This window comes from Piliocolobus tephrosceles, chromosome 21 (genome assembly GCF_002776525.5).
Source record: "Piliocolobus tephrosceles isolate RC106 chromosome 21, ASM277652v3, whole genome shotgun sequence".
In the NCBI taxonomy this organism is placed as follows: Eukaryota; Metazoa; Chordata; class Mammalia; order Primates; family Cercopithecidae; genus Piliocolobus; species Piliocolobus tephrosceles.
Window position 1 is genome coordinate 14,583,051 of NC_045454.1, and position 18,285 is coordinate 14,601,335.

The 18,285-nt window shown below is 38.7% G+C and overlaps 1 protein-coding gene across 1 annotated transcript in view; it reads left to right on the top strand.

The window, feature by feature from the left end:
- The window catches only part of LOC111525475 (putative pregnancy-specific beta-1-glycoprotein 7), a 127,280-nt gene that overhangs the window by 85,510 nt on the left and 23,485 nt on the right, over positions 1 to 18,285 (top strand).

Sequence of the window (18,285 nt, forward strand, 5' to 3'; positions counted from 1 at the left end):
CGGACCTAACAGACATCTACAGAACTCTCCACCCCAAATCAACAGAATATACATTCTTCACAGCCCCACATCGCTCTTATTCCAAAACTGACCACAGAGTTGGAAGTAAAGCACTCCTCAGCAAATACAAAAGAACAGAAATTAAAACAAACTGTCTCTCTGACCACAGTACAATCAAACTAGAACTCAGGATTAAGAAACTCAATCAAAAGGCACAACAACATGGAAACTGAACAACCTGCTCCTGAATGACTACTGGGTACATAACGAAATGAAGGCAGAAATAAAGATGTTCCTAGAAACCAATGAGAACAAAGTCACAACATACCAGAATCTCTGGAACACATTTAAAGCAGTGTGTACAGAGAAATTTATAGCACTAAATGCCCACAAGAGAAAGCAGGAAAGATCTAAAATTGACACCCTAACATCACATCACAATTAAAGAACTAGAGAAACAAGAGCAAACACATTCAAAAGCTAGCAGAAGGCAAGAAATAACTAAGATCAGAGCAGAACTGAAGGAGATAGAGACACAAAAAACCCTTCAAAAAATTTATGAATCCAGGACCTGGTTTTTTGAAAGATCAACAAAATTGATAGACCGCTAGCAAGACTAATAAAGAAGAAAAAAGAGAAGAACCAAATAGACGCAATAAAAAATGATAAGGGGGATATCACCACCGACCCCACAGAAATACAAACTACCATCAGAGAATACTATAAATACCTCTACACAAATAAACTAGAAAACCTAGAAGAAATGGATAATTTCCTGGACACTTACGCTCTTCCAAGACTAAACCAGGAAGAAGTTGAATCCCTGTATAGACTAATAACAGGCTCTGAAATTGAGGCAATAATTCATAGCCTACCAACCAAAAAAAAGTCCAGGACAAAACGGATTCACAGCCGAATTCTATCAGAGGTACAAGGAGGAACTGGTACCATTCCTTCCTAAACTATTGCAATCAATAGAAAAAGAAGGAATCCTCCCTAACTCATTTTATGAGGCCAACATCATACTGATACCAAAGCCTGGCAGAAACATAATCAAAAAAGAGAATTTTAGACCAATATCACTGATGAACATAGATGCAAAAACCCTCAAAAACGTACTGGCAAACCAAATCCAGCAGCACATGAAAAAGCTCATTCACCATGATCAAGTGGGCTTCATTCCTGGGATGTAAGACTGGTTCAACATACACAAATTAATAAATGTAATCCAGCATATAAACAGAACCAAAGACAAAAGCCACATTATTATCTCAATAGATGCAGAAAAAGCCTTTGACAAAATTCAACAGACCTTCATGCTAAAAACTCTCAATAAATTCGGTATTGATGGAATGTATCTCAAAATAATAAGAGTTATTTATGACAAACCCACAGATAATATCATACCGAATGGGCAAAAACTGGAAGCATTTCCGTTGAAAACTGGAACACAACAAGGATGCCCTCTCTCACCACTCCTATTCAACATAGTTTTGGAAGAAACTAACAAACAGAAAGGACATCCACACCAAAACCCCCTCTGTATGTCACCATCATCAAAGACCAAAGGTACATAAAACCACAAAGATGGGGAAAGAGCAGTGCAGAAAAGCTAAAAATTCTAAAAATCAGAGTGCCTTTCCCCCTCCAAAGGAACACAGCTCCTCGCCAGCAATGGAACAAAGCTGGACGGAGAATGACTTTGACGAGTTGAGAGAAGAAGGCTTCAGACAATCAAACTTCCCCGAGCTAAAGGAGGAAGTACAAACCCAGCGTAAAGAAACTAAAAACCTTGAAAAAAGATTTGACAAATGGCTATCTAGAATAACCAATATAGAGAAGTCCTGAAACAACCTGATAGAAATGAAAACCATGAAAAGAGAACTACGTGACAAATGCACAAGCTTCAGTAACCAACTTGATCAACTGGAAGAAAGGGTATCAGTGATTGAAGATAAAATAAATGAAATGAAGCAAGAAGAGAAGTTTAGAGAAAAAAGAGTAAAAAGAAATGAACAAAGCCTCCAAAAAATATGGTAGTATGTGAAATGACTAAATCTACATCTGCTTTGTGGACCTGAAAGTGATGGGGAGAATGGAACCAAGTTGGAAAGCACTCCACAGGATATTATCCAGGAGAATATCCTAGAAAGACAGGCCTAGCAAGGCAGAACAACATAGCGAGGCAGGCCAACATTCAAATTCATGAAATACAGAGAATGCCACAAAGATACTCCTCGAGAAGAGCAACTCCAAGACACATAATTGTCAGATTCACCAAGTTGAAATGAAGGAAAAAATCTTAAGGGCAGCCAGAGAGAAAGATCGGCTTACCCATGAAGGGAAGCCATCAGACTAACAGTGGATCTCTTGGCAGAAACTCTACAAGCCAGAAGAGAGTGGGGGCCAATATTCAACGCTCTTAAGGAAAAGAATTTTCATCCCAGAATTTCATATCCAGCCAAATTAAGCTTCATAAGTGAAGGAGAAATAAAATCCTTTACACACAAGCAAATGCTTAGACATTTTGTCACCAACAGGCCTGCCCTACAACAGCTCCTGAAGGAAGCATTAAATATGGAAAGGAACAACCAGTACCAGCCACTGCAAAAACATGCCAAAATGTAAAGACCATCGATGCTAGGAAGGAATTGGATCAACTGAGCAAAAAACCAGCTAGCATCATAATGACAGGATCAAGTTCACACATAACAATATTAACCTGAAATGTAAATGGACTAAATGCTCCCATTAAAAGACACAGACTGACAAATGGGATAAAGAGTCAACACTCATCAGCATGCTATATTCAGGAGACCCATCTCACAAGCAGAGACACACATAGGCTCAAAATAAAGGCAAGAAGGAAGATCTACCAAGCAAATGGAAAACAAAACAAAAACAAACAAACAAAAAACAAACAAACAAACAAACAAACAAAAAAAGGCAGGGGTTGCAATCCTAGTCTCTGATAAAACAGACTTTAAACCAACAAAGATCAAAAGAGACAAAGAAGGCCATTACATAATGGTAAAGGGATCAATTCAACAAGAAGAGCTAACTATTCTAAATATATATGCACCCAATACAGGAGCACCCAGATGCATAAAGCAAACCCTTAGAGACTTACAAAGAGACTTAGACTCCCACACAATAATAATGGGAGATTTTAACACCCCACTGTCAACATTAGACAGATCAATGAGACAGAAAGTTAACAAGGATATCCAGGAATTGAACTCAACTCTGCACCAAGAGGACCTAATAGACATCGACAGAACTCTCCACCCCAAATCAACAGAATATACATTCTTCTTAGTACCACATCACACTCATTCAAAAATTGACCACATATTTGGAAGTAAAGCACCCCTCAGCACATGTAAAAGAATAGAAATTATAACAAACCATCTCAGACCACAGTGCAATCAAGCTAGAACTCAGGATTAAGAAACTCACTCAAAACCACAAAACTACATGGAAACTGAATAACCTGCTCCTGAATGACTACTGGGTACATAATGAAATGAAGGCAGAAATAAAGATGTTCTTTGAAACCAATGAGAACAAAGATACAACATACCAGAATCTCTGGGACACATTTAAAGCAGTGTGTAGAGGGAAATTTACAGCACTAAATGCCCATAAGAGAAAACAGGAAAGATCCCAAATTGATGCCCTAACATCACATCACAATAAAAAGGACTAGAGAAACAAGAGCAAACTCATTCAAAGCTAGCAGAAGGCAGGAAATAACTAAGATCAGAGCAGAACTGAAGGAGATAGAGACACAAAAAAACCCTTCAAAAAATCAATGAATCCAGGAGTTGGTTTTTTGAAAAGATCAACAAAATTCATTGACTGCTAGCAAGACTAATAAAGAAGAAAAGAGAAGAATCAAATAGATACAATAAAAAACGATAAGGGGATATCACCACCGACCCCACAGAAATACAACCAACCATCAGAGAATACTATAAACATCTCCATGCAAATAAACTAGAAAAACAAGAAGAAATGGATAAATTTCTGGACACATACACTCTCCCAAGACTAAACCAGGAAGAAGTTGAATCCCTGAATAGACCAATAAGAAGCTCTGAAATTGAGGCAATAATTCGTAGCCTACTAACAAAACAAGTCCAAGACCAGATGAATTCACAGCCAAATTCTACCAGAGGTACAAGTAGGAGCTGGTACCATTCCTTCTGAAACTATTCCAATCAATAGAAAAAGAGGGAATCCTCCCTAACTCAATTTATGAGGCCAACATCATCCTAATACCAAAGCCTGGCAGAGACACAACAAAAAAAGAGGATTTTAGACCAATATCCCTGATGAACATTGATGCAAAAATCCTCAATAAAATACTGGCAAACCAAATCCAGCAGCACATGTGCAAACCTTATCCACCATGATCAAGTGGGCTTCATCCCTGCGATTCAAGGCTGGTTCAACAGACGCAAATCAATAAATGTAATCCAGCATATAAACAGAACCAAAGACAAAACCCACATGATTATCTCAATAGATGCAAAAAGGCCTTTGACAAAATTCAACAGTCCTTCATGCTAAAAACTCTCAATAAATTTGGTATTAATGGAATGTATCTCAACATAATAAGAGCTATTTATGACAAATCCACAGCCAATATCATACTGAATGGGCAAAAACTGGAAGCATTCCCCTTGAGAACTGGAACAAGACAGGGATGCCCTCTCTCACCACTCCTATTCAACATAGTGTTGGAAGTTCCGGTCAGGGCAATCAGGCAAGAGAAAGAAATAAAGGGTATTCAATTAGGAGAAGAGGAAGTCAAATTGTCCCTGTTTGCAGATGACATAATTGTATATTTAGAAAACTCCATCGTCTCAGCCCAAAATCTCCTTAAGCTGATAAGCAACTTCAGCAGAGTCTCAGGTTACAAAATCAAGGTGCCAAAATCACAAGCATTCTTATACACCAATAACAGACAAACATAGAGCCAAATCATGAATGAACAACCACTAACAATTGCTTCAAAGAGAATAAAATACCTAGGAATTCAACTTACAATGGATGTGAAGGACCTCTTCAAGGAGAACTACAAACCATGGCTCAATGAAATAAAAGAGGACACAAACGGAAGAACATTCCATGCTCACGGATTGGAAGAATCAATATCATGATAATGGCCATACTTCATAAGGTAATTTATAGATTCAATGCCATCCCCATTAAGAATACCTATGACTTTCTTCACAGAATTGGAAAAAAAAAAACTACTTTAAAGTTCATATGGAACCAAACAAGAGCCTGCATTGCAAAGACTATCCTAAACCAAAAGAACAAAGCTGGAGGCATCACGCTACGTGACTTCAAACTATACCACAAGGCTACAGTAACCAAAACAGCACAATAGCAAAGACTTGGAACTAACCAAAATGTCCATCAATGACAGACTGGATTAAGAAAATGTGGCCCATATACACCATGGAATACTATGCAGCCATATAAAAGGATAAGTTAATGGCCTTTGTAGGGACATGGATGCAGCTGGAAATCATCATTCTCAGCAAACTATCGCAAGAAAAGAAAATCAAACACTGCATGTTCTCACTCACAGGTGGGAATTGAACAATCAGAACACTTGGACACAGGAAGGGGAACATCACACACTGGGGTCTGCTGTGAGGTGGGGGAAGGGGGGAGGGATAGCATTAGGAGATATATCTAATGTAAATGACGAGATAATGGGTACAGTACACCAACATGGCACATGTATACATATGTACAAAACCTACACGGTGTGCACATGTACCCTAGAACATAAAGTATTAAAAAAATTTTTAAAAGACAAAGGAAATTTAAAAAAAAGAAATGATGGAAGCCCAAAATTACAGTTATTGAGACTAATGCTCATTCATTAAGTATTGATAATATTCTCACCTGAGTGAGAGTACAGACAGTTCAAAACAGAGCCACACACGCTGGATGCTATATACTCCCACGGAAATTTTAACAAAACAGATAGCTCTCAAAATAAATCATATTTTTCTGTAGAAAGAAGATTCTAGTCTACCTGAGTAAGCATAATAAGGAAGTCCCCTCTGCTTTAACTTTTACCAAAAAAAGTGACCTGAAGTACCCTGATGTTAACCAATCAATTTATTTCTATGGCTTTGTTTACTGATCCGCATTTGACAAAACCCACTGTTTTGTTATTGTATTGCCCAGGGGGAGTCATCACTGTATCTGTAGAGGGGAGCTGCCCCAAATCGTAAATGACAAATTAAACCCAATTACATCTATAACTAAATTAGTTGTAATTTTGTCTTGTCACACATGTTCACAGAAAGCAATGGCCAGAGGAGCCTCTCAGGCTGCACCATTCTCACCCTGACCCTCCTGCCTTTCTCTTTCACTTACAAGGACCTTTATGATGACACTGGGAGCCACCCAGATAATCCAGAATAAGCTTTCCATCTCAACATACTCAACTGTATCACCGCTGAACAGTGTTTTTGCCAAGAAAAGTAAATGCATGTGTTTGGAGAGTTAGGATGTGTGGTTTTTTTTTGTTTTGTTTTGTTTCTTTTTTTTGTTTTTTGCTTTTTGTTTTTTTTTTTGTGACACAATTTCACTTATGTTACCCTGACTGGAATGCAGTGGGGTGATCTCAGCTCACTGCAATTTCCACCTCCCCAGTTCAAATGATTCTCCTGCCTCAGCCTCCCAAGTAGCTGGGATTACAGGTGCCCGCCACCACGTCCAGCTAATTTTTGCATTATTAGTAGAAACAGGGTTCCACCATATTGGCCAGGCTGGTCTCGAACTCCTGACCTTGTGATTTGCCTGTCTCAGCCTCCCAAAGTGCTGGGATTACAGGCATGAGCCACCGCACCCAGCCCAGATGTGAACATTTTTAAGAGGCCATTATTCTGCCTCATACAGGTCACTTTCATAAACATTACCCACAACAAAAATACATTTTGCCTTCCTTACATGTCTCACTTTTCTGTCTGTACAAACCACAGTGAAACATACTAGCTCTGCTATGAAGTGACTGGATGACCCTAGGAAACTCATTTGACCTCCCTCAGCCTCTTTCCTCATCTGCAGTGTAAGGCTGACTCTTACTGCATCAGAAAATGACCATGGAAGAGTAAATTAACATGTGTAAGACATTAGTCACAGAGCCTGGTGCCTGATGAGCCCTCCGTAAACATTCCTTTCAGTCTTTTCCTTTCACCATCCCATTTTTCTTGCTCTCACTCATCTTCTCCTTCAACTCCTTTCTCTTCAGGAACTTTCTCAGTCTAACCTGCCAATTAAAGAAGCCACACTACCCATTCTCTTATGACTCTGATGGTGTGTTCTTGTGATGGAGTCTGCTATCCACTCAAGGCAACGGGTATTATTTATATGGAGAGGTCTGTTTGCAACAACAAATCATTTTTATGTTCACACAAAATTTATACACGATTTCTCTTAACTTACACATACCAGTCTCAACTCTACCCTGTTATTTCATACATTCACTTCATTATTTTATTTTTCAGTCTTTCTCCTTACACCTTAAAAATTAGCATAGTACAAAAACAAAAAAAATTGGCCTGGGCTGGAAGAGAGTATTCTTTAGCAAGATGAATGCTTTCTTTTTCAAGATGAATGCTATCTGCAAGGCAGTCCTGAAGCCCATTTCTGGGTTTGGCTTACATCAAAGCCATTCCACTCTAGGACACATTCTTAGATTCCCAGGAGATAATGATTGCCACGGAAGCCACACCCACTCTGAGAATTCCTACTGTTGGGTAAAGGAATGTTTACAGAATGTTGTGCATCAGTTACTTCTCCTAAATTCTTCTACTCCTGGAAGTTAAGCTTCCCCACTAACCAGCTTCATCTCCAGCTGGCCTGAATGAACCCTGACTGGAAAGTACCTCCCCATTCTGGATGGCCAGGGTGGCACTTTTGCCTATTCCCATAATGATAATAGCTCACACACTGATGCAGCACTCACTATGCAACAGGCTCTATCCTAAGAGCTTTTCAAGTAGCTACAGTCCTGACAAAAAAATCCTAAGTGCCACTATCCCCATTTTTACAGATTAACAACAACAACAACAACAACAACAACAACAACAACAACAACAACAACAATGCTGTGGCAGAGAAGTGTGTGCCCACTGTCACCTAATTCCATAATTTAACCTCATCCTCCACTTCATCTGGTAAGAGGACACTCTAAGATTTACAAGGTCTCCTGAATGACAGCCACCTTCAAAAATGATTTTTGTCCCATTTACTTTCAGGATTTGACAGCCAGCATTTCATTTTCTGTCTCATGCTTCACTTATGCACCTGTTCCCTAACACTACACACACAATTGCACAGCCCTGCATAAAAGCTAGCTTTTAGAAACCTCAATCTTGTCCAGGCACGGTGCTCAAGCCTGTAATCCCAGCACTTTGGGAGGCCGAGACGGGTGGATCAGAGAGGTCAGGAGATCGAGACCATCCTGGCTAACGTGGTGAAACCCCGTCTCTACTAAAAAATACAAAAAAAACTGGCTGGGCGAGGTGGCGGGCACCTGTAGTCCCAGCTACTCGGGAGGCTGAGGCAGGAGAATGGCGTAAACCTGGGAGGCGGAGCTTGTAGTGAGCTGAGATCCAGCCACTGTACTCCAGCCTGGGCAACAGAGTGAGACTCCATCTCAGAAAAAAAAACAAAAAAAAAAAAAAAAAAGAAAAAGAAACCTCAATCTTTTTTGGAAAAAAGAAAGGCTAGGTTCCAAGTCTCACAAAAAGTCATTTTTTATTATATTGTCAACTATTTGCATGGCCGTTCTCTGGCCATAAACAAGTGCATTAGAAACAGAAAGTGTAATGAGAAGAAAGTAGGAGGAGGGTGAGTTTCTAGATAGACACACAGGGAAAAGATTCCAAATCCAGAAAAATTCCTAAAATGCACCCAGGGAGTGTGGCTTTGAGCAATGACAGCCCCACCTGCCATGTTCCACAGCCGTTGGCCTCTTACTTCCTTCTCAATCTGCCCTTCCTGGTCTTGCTTTCTTAGACCAGTACAAACAACCTGGGAGCTGGGGTCATTTGAGAGCACATAGCACTGAGTGGTAGGGTTGGGAAAGGCAGAAAAGGAAGAAGAGTGTTTGACTCATGAAGACCTGACTCACCTAGGTACATATCACCCAGGCAGGCAAGAGATTCCTGAAGGACTTTGCAGGACTCATGGTGGTTATCCAGAGTGACTGACTGAGGCAAGGGTCTTGACCAATAGAGTTTTATTGAGCCAGAGGTTGAAGGTGCACCCTGGGAAAACATGAGTTGCAAAAAACCTCAGTGGCTTGTGTTCTCTCTGAAGAGGTTTCTGGAGGCTTAGTATTTATACATTTGATTAAAGGGGAGAAGTCAGGTAGGAAGAGATGGAGTAGGCAGAAAATCAATTGATCTAATCTTGTATTTCTTCTGTGCCTCAGAAAATAAATATTATCAGAATGAGAGTTAAAATACTTCAATTTTAGGAGCTTGATTTTGATTGCTCACCTAAAGTTACCATCGGCATGTCTTTCTTTTACGAAGAAATATACACCTTGAAAGGTTTTGAAGCCAAGAAAAAACAATGTGTTCAGGCAATCATCGAGAGATGCCTGAGATCTTTGGCTTTCCTGTTTACCCCATTCTTTTTCTTTTCTTTCTCTCTTAAGAGAAACAACCTTGCTCTGTCACCTAGCCTAGAGTGTACTCACTGAAGCCTTGAACTTCTGGACTGAAGCGGTCCTCCCACCTTAGCCTCCCAAGTATCTGAGACTATAGGCATGTACCACTGCACCTGGCGAATTTGATTTATTTTGTTTTGTAAAGATGTGGTCTCCCTTTGTTGCTTAGACTGGTCTTAAACTCCTGGTTTCAAGTGATCCTCCTGCCTTGGACTCTCAAAGTGCTGGGATTACAGGCCTGTGACAGCACACCTGGCCCCCCAATTCTTCAAAAGCGCTCAGAGAAAGCATTGTAGAAGACCTTTGTGGCTGTACATTTCATCTGATCTTACATGACTAGGAAGGCTCTTTCTTAAGAAGTCACGTCCCTTGGAAAAAGTGGATGGAGACAGAAAAGAGCAAAGGGAAGTCACAGCAGCAAAGGGACAGTATAATCCTGGGACCTTATTAAAGTCACACAACTGCTGCTTAAATTAGAGCAATTTGTTCAGCAAACATCGCTCTAACACTTTCAGTTGTATGTTGGCTCACCTGTAATGTCTGGAGCAGTCTATAGACTAGGTTTTCTAGAGTTTCTGAAGCATCTTCCAATTGCAATGTCAACCTGACACAACTCTCTGAATTGCAGTCTGAATCCAGTGTTCATGTGTACCTTTTGTATAGTCTACACATCAGCAGGCATAAAAATTGTTTATATAAAAATTGCTATGATTTCTCCAGAAGTTTACATAAGTCATCTAGTTTCAGCTTGCAAATCTTTTTAATCTATCCATCTTTTAATCTATGCATCTGACAAAAGGCTAATCTTCAAAATCTACAAGAAACTTAAACAAATTTACAAGAAAAAAAAATGAACAACCCCATCAAAACGTGGGTGAAGCACATGAACAGACACTTCTCAAAATAAGACATTTATGTGACCAATAAACATATGAAAAAAAGCTCATAATCACTGGTGATTAGAGACATGCAAATCAAAACCACAATGAGATACCATCTCATGCCAGTTAGAATGGTAATCACTAAAATGTCAGGAAACAACAGATGCTGGAGAGGATGTGGGGAAATAGGAACATTTTTACACTGTTGCTGGGAGTGTAATTAGTTCAACCATTGTGGAAGACAGTGTGGCAATTCCTCAAGGATCTAGAACAAAAAATGCCATTTGACCCAGTAATCCCATTACTGGGTATATACCCAAAGGATTATAGATCATTCTACTGTAAAGACACATGCGCACATATGTTTATTGTGGCACTATTCACAATAGCAAAGACTTGGAACCAACCCAAATGCGTATCAATGATAGACTAAAGAAAATGTGATACATCTACACCATGGAATTTGATGCAGCCATAATAAAGGACAAGTTCTGAGGCCAGGCGCGGTGGCTCAAGCCTGTAATCCCAGCACTTTGGGAGGCCGAGACGGGTGGACCACAAGGTCAGGAGATCAAGACCATCCTGGCTAACACGGTGAAACCCCATCTCTACTAAAAAATACAAAAAACTAGCTGGGCGAGGTGGCGGGCGCCTGTAGTCCCAGCTACTCCGGAGGCTGAGGCAGGAGAATGGCCTAAACCTGGGAGGCGGAGCTTGCAGTGAGCTGAGATCCGGCCACTGCACTGTAGCCTGGGCGACAGAGCAAGACTCTGTCTCAAAAAAAAAAAAAAAAAAAAAAAAAAAAGGACAAGTTCATGTCCTTTTCAGGGACATGGATGAAGCTGGAAACCACCATTCTCAGCAAACTAACACAAGAACAGAAAACCAAACACCACATGTTCTCACTCATAAGTGGGAGTTGAACAATGAGAACACATGGACACAGGGAGGGGAACATCATACACTGGGGTCTGTTGGGGGGTGGGGGCCTAGGGGAGGGATAGCATTAGGAGAAATACCTAATGTAGATGGTGGGTTAATGGGTGCAGCAAAACACCATGGCACATGTATACCTATGTAGCAAACCTGCAGGTTCTGCACATGTATCCCAGAACTTAAAAGTGTGATTTAAAAAAAGATACAAAATTTAAAAGCACAGTTTTTATTTATAATATGCCAAAATGGAAGGAAAATGGAAGAATATTCTGAAACCATTAGTTTTGAAACTAGTAGACAGGAAAAAGTTTAGCATTCAGTCCAAATTTTAGGTAAATAAAAAATTCAAACAAATGAACACATCTAACATTTAATAACTATTGTTCTGTTGTTCTCTTCTGAAAAATAATCTTCCCCCTCCTGTTTCCCATTTTTATGAAATAGAAATCACATGAGATCATTGTATTCCCAAAATAAGTTTTAGTCTTATACCTGGATTGTTTACATAAAGTGCAGCAAGAATGTAGATTCAAGGCTGCTATGAATACATATATGTGTTTTATATATATATATATATATTTATAAATGTAAGAATATATATATATTCTATAATGTAGAATGGCACTAAACTATATTAATGGCAGCAAATCTGTACAAGTCTGCAGCAGCCTCATTTCTTGTTTCTTCAGAAGAAATAATTCAACTAAGGGTCACAAGGCAGAAGAAGAGACTGAGGCAAGTTTTATAGCAAGAGTGAAAGTTTACTTAAAAGCTTAGGAGCAGAAATTAAAATTGAAAACAGGGCCAAACAGTCGATGAGATTTCACATGTGTGGTTTGACCTTTGACTTAGGCTTTTGTATGTTGGCATAATTCTGGGGTCTGCATCTCTTCTCCCCTGATTCTTCCCTTAAAGTGGTCTGTCTGCATGTGCAGTGGCCCACCAGCACTTAAGAAGGGAGCCTGTGTAGTGCATTTCCTGGAGTACAGCTGGAAAACAGAGACCAAAATAAAAGCTATGTATGTCAACAAAATTGGTCTCCTTATAAAATCATCTTACAAATTTCTACCATTTTTGTGTTATCTTGGCATCTATTTTTAATCTTCCTTGAACACACCCAAATTTCTCTGTCTGTCTCTCTCTCTCTGCTTTGAGATGTAAATTTACTACCTACTTTCTCTAAAACTCAGCAAGGGCTTCCTCAGAAAAATGCTACCTTTTCTATTTACAAAAGCACAATTTAAATCCAACTGTTTTTTTTAAATAGTGAGTTATATGGGTTCCATGCATAAAGTTTTAAAATCAAAAATCTGAAGTATTTCTGTCTCCCTCTATCTTTATGTGCACATGTATATGATCTATGTTGTATCAAATATATGTATATGTCCAAACCTATGTTTATATATGGTATCAAATTAATATAAAAATAAATGAGTACTCATCAATTAAGTAAATAATCCCAAATGCTTCTCAACACATGTGATTTTAGTAATCTTCAGTAACGGAAGAACACCTCAAATGAGCATGCATATCTATCTGCAGCCTCCTTAAAAAAATTATCAGCCAAGGATTTTATATCCAGCAAAACTAAAGTTCATAAATAAATGAAAGATAGTCTTTTTCAGACAAACAAATACTGAGAGAATTTGCCACTACCAAGCCAGCACTACAATAACTGCTAAAAGGAGCTCCAAATCTTGAAACAAACCCTGCAAACACATCAACACAGAACCTGTTTAAGCATGAATCTCACAGGACCTATAAAACAAAAATACAGTAAATAAACAAATAAAACCAAGGTATTCAGGCAACAAATATCAGGATGAAAGCAAAGTACCTCACATCTCAATACTAATGTTGAATGTAAGTGGTCCAAATGCTCCACTTAAAAGATACAGAACTGCAGAATTGCTAATAATGCACCAAGCAAGTATCTGCTGCCCTCAAGAGACTCTCCTAACCATAAAGGGTCATATAAACTTAAGGTAAAAGGGTAGAAGAAGATACCCCATGCAAATGGCCACAAAAGTGAGCAGAAGTAACTATTTTTATATCAGAAAAAACTAACTTTAAAGCAACAACAGTTAAAAAAGACAAAGAGGGACATTATATAATAATAAAAGGACTTGTCCAACAGGAAAATATCACAATCCTAAATATACATGTACCTAACACTGCAGCTCCCAAATTTATATAACTATTACTACTAGACCTAAGAAATGAGATAGACACTAACACAATAATAATGAGGGACTTCAGTACTCCACTGACAGCACTAGACAGGTCATCAAGACAGAAAATCAAGAAAGAAACAATGGATTTAAACCATGCCCTAGAGCAAACAGACTTAAGACATATTTATAGAATATTCTGCCCAACAACCATAGAGTATACATTCTATTCATCAGCACAAGGAACTTTCTTCAAGATAGGCCATATGATAGGCCACAAAACAAGTCTCAATAAATTTAAGAAAATTGAAATTATATTAAGTACTCCCTCAGACAACAGTAGAATAAAACTGGAAATCAACTCCAAAAGAAACCTTCAAAACCATGCAAACACATGGAAATTAAGTAACTTGCTCGTGAATGATCATTGGGTCAAATACGAAATCAGGATGGAAATTTAAAAATTCTTTGAACTAAACAGTAGCGATGCATCCTATCAATCTGAACTGAACAGTAGCGATACATCCTATCAAAACATCTGGAATAATGCAAGGAGTGTGCTGAAAGTTCATAGCTTTAAATGCCTACATCAAAAAGACTGAAAGAGCACAAATAGACAACATAAGGTTACATTTTTAGAAATTCAAGAAACAAGAACACACCAAACCCAAACCCAGCAGAAGAGAGAAAATAACCAAGATCAGAGCAGAACTAAATGAAATTGAAACAAAATAATATGAAATATAAACAAAGACCACTGACAAGATTAACCAAGAAAAGAAGAGAGAAGAGCCAAATAAGCTCATTTAGAAATGAAATGGGAGTTATTACCACCAATGCCACAGAAATACAAAAGATCATTCAAAGGTACTATGAACACATTTATGTGCATAAACTAGAAAACCTAGAGGGGATGAATAAATACCTGGAAACATAAAACCCTCCCAGATTAAATCAGAAAGAATTAGAAACCCTGAACAGACCAACAAAAAGCAGCAAGATGGAAAAGACAATTTAAAAATTTACAACAAAACAAATTCCAGGACCAGAAAGATTCACAGCTGAATTCTACCAGACATTCAAAGAAGGTTGGTACCAATTCATTTGACACTATTCCACATGCTAGAAAACGATGGAATTCTCCCTAAATCATTCTGTAAAGCCAGTCACCCTAATAACAAAACCAGAAAAGGAAATAACAAAGAAAACTACAAACCAATATTCCTGATGCACACAGATGCAGAAATTCTTAACAAAATGCTAGCCAACTGAATCCAACAGCACATCAAAAACATAATCCATCATGATCAAGTAGGTTTCATATTAGCGATGCAGGAATGGTTCTACATACACAAGTCAATAAATGTGGTACAGCACATAAAAAGAATTTTAAAATCACATGATCCTCTCAATATACACTGAAAAGGTACTTGACAACATCCAGCATTGTTTTATGATTAAAACTCTCAGAAAAATTGGCACACAAACCCACAGCCAACATAATACTGAATGAGAAAAAGTTGAAAGCATTCACTCTCAGCAGGGGAACAAGACAAGGATGGCCGCTCTCACCACTTTTATTCAACAGAGTACTGAAAGTCCTAGCCAAATCAATCAAACAAGGGAAATAAATAAAGAGCACCCAAATTGGTAAAGAGGAAGTAAAACTGTTGCTGTTTGCTGATAATATAATCGTATACCTAGAAGACCCTAAAGACCCCTCCAAGTGGCCAAGCAGAGAATCAAATCAAGAACTGAACCACTTTTACGACAGCAGTTATAAAGAAATAATAACTAGGAATATATCTAAACAAGGAGGTGAAAGTCCTCAAGAAAAACTACAAAACACTGCTGAAAGAAATCATACATGATGCAAAATATGAAAATGCACCCCTTGCTCATGGATGAATAGAATCATTGTTGTGAAAATGACCACACTGACAAAAGCAATCTACAAATTCAATGCAATTCCCATTAAAATGTCACCATCATTCTTCACAGAACTAGAGAAAACAATTCAAAAATTCGTATGGAACCAAACGAGAGCCAACATACCCAAAGCAAGACTAAGCAAAAGAACAAATCCGATGGTGTCACATCACCTGACTTCAAACAACACTCTAGGTCCATAGTCACCAAAACAGCATGGTGCTGGTATAAAAATAGGCACATAGACCAATGGAACAGAATACAGATCCCAGAAATAAACCTAAATACTTACAGCTAACTTATCTTTGAAAAAGCAAACAAAAACATAAAATGGGTAAAGGACACCTTATCCAACAAATGGTGCTGAAATAATTGGCAAGCCGAATGTAGAATAAAACTGGATCCCCATCTCTCACCTCATACAAAAATCAACCCAAGAAAAATCAAGGACTTAAATCTAAGACCTGAAACTATAAAAATTCTAGAAGATGACATTGGAAAAACCATTCTGGACATTGGCTTAGGCAAAAAGTTCATGACCAAGAACCCAAAAGCAAATGCAACAAAAGCAAAAATAAATAGGGGAGACTAATTAAACTGAAGAGCTTCTGCACAGCAAAGCAACAGTCAGCAGACTAAACATATAACCCAGAGTGAAAGAAAATCTTCACAATCTATACATCTGAAAGATAACCAATATCCAGAAACTACAAGAAACTCAAAACAAATTGGCAAACAATCCCATCAAAAAGTGGGCTCAGTACATGAATAAACAATTCTCAAAACAAGATAAACAAATGGCTAACAAACGTGTGAAAAAATGCTCTGTTTCACTAATGATCAGGGAAATGCAAATCAAAACCACAATGTGATACCATCTTACTCCTGCAAGAATGTTCATAATCAAAAAATGAAAAAATAATAGTTCTTGGCCAGGCACGATGGCTTACACCTGTAATCCCAACACTTTGGGAGACCAAGGTGGGCGGATCACTTAAGGTCCGGGGTTTGACACCAGCGTGTACAACATAGTGAAACCCTGTCTCTACTAAAAATACAAAAAAATTACCTAGGTGAGGTGGCACATGCCTGTAATCCCAGCTACTCCAGAGGCTGAGGCAGAAGAATGGCTTGAACCTGGGAGGCAGAAGTTACAGTGAGACAAGATCATGTCACTGCATTCCAACCAGGGGAAAGAGCAAGACTCCATCCATCTCAAAAATAAAAAAATAAAATTAATAGATGTTGATGTGGAAGCAGTGAAAAGGGAACACATCTACCCTGCTGGTGGGAATGTAAACTATAAAGGAGTGGATAAAGAAATTGTGGTATATATATGATTGAATACTACTCAGCCATAAAAGGAAGGAATTAACAGCATTTGCAGCAACCTGGAAGAAACTGGAGACTATTATTCTAAGTGAAGTAACTCAGGAATGAAAACCAAACACTGGATGTTCTCACTCATAAGTGGGAGCTAAGCTAAGGGGATGCAAAGGCATAATAATGATACAGTAGACTTAGGGAAAAGGGTGGGAATCCGGTGAGGGATAAAAGACTACAAATTGAGTTCAGTGTACACTGCTTGGGTGGTGGGTGCACCAAAATCTCACAAATCACCACTAGAGAACTTATATAATTAAATACCAAATCCCCAAAATCTATGGAAATAAAAGATTTAAAAATAAAATCATAAAAATTTAAAAACATAATTCCTAAAAAATTCTTCTAAAATGGAAAAAAAAAGAAATAGGTCCTGAAGGTCATATATCAGAAACTCTATTATGTTGCCTCTTAATGCGTATATTTGAGCCCACTTGCTCAACTTCTGAGAACTTATCGGGAAGCTGCTTCCTATCTATTGTGAGACTCTATCTCCCTGGCACTACCTGCAACCAATTACTACTTTAAAGAGACACTTAACAACCACCTGACTTGACCATCACCTGGTGATGTTCACTTGACATTTCTAGTGTGGGGGAACGGAAGGATCTCTCCTGCGCTGCACACATCTGACCAGCTACCTACTGTAACACTTTCAGATTTTCTTTCTTTTTCTTTTTTAAGATGGAGTCTCGCTCTGTCACCCAGGCTGGAGTGCAGTGGTATGATCTCAGCTCACTGCAACCTCTGCCTCCCGAGTTCACACCATTCTCCTGCCTCAGTCTCCGGAGTAGCTGGGACTACAGGCGCCCGCCACCATGCCCGGCTAATTTTTTGTATTTTTAGTAGAGACGGGGTTTCACTGTGTTACCCAGGATGGTCTACAATCTCCTGACCTCGTGATCCACCCGCCTCGGCCTCCCAAAGTGCTGGGATTACAGGCGTGAGCCACTGTGCCCGGCCTCAGATTTCTTATTGTCAGATTATAGGTAGGACAAACAGCTGATGTTTCTGGCTTTTGATTTTTTTCTTTTTAACCGAAAGTATCCCCCCAAATGAAACTAATAAGCATTAACCAAGATTATAGCTTAGCCAAGCATGTATGAGGCATCTCCAAAGAGGTGAAGGAGTAATTCAAAAACTCAAAACTCACACAAACATCAAAACAAATAAGGCTGGTTCCCTCATCCGCAATTAAATCCGGGATGCAGCAGTAAAAGCATAAAATTTTTAACTATTCGATGACAAGGTAAAGTGGATTTTATTCTTA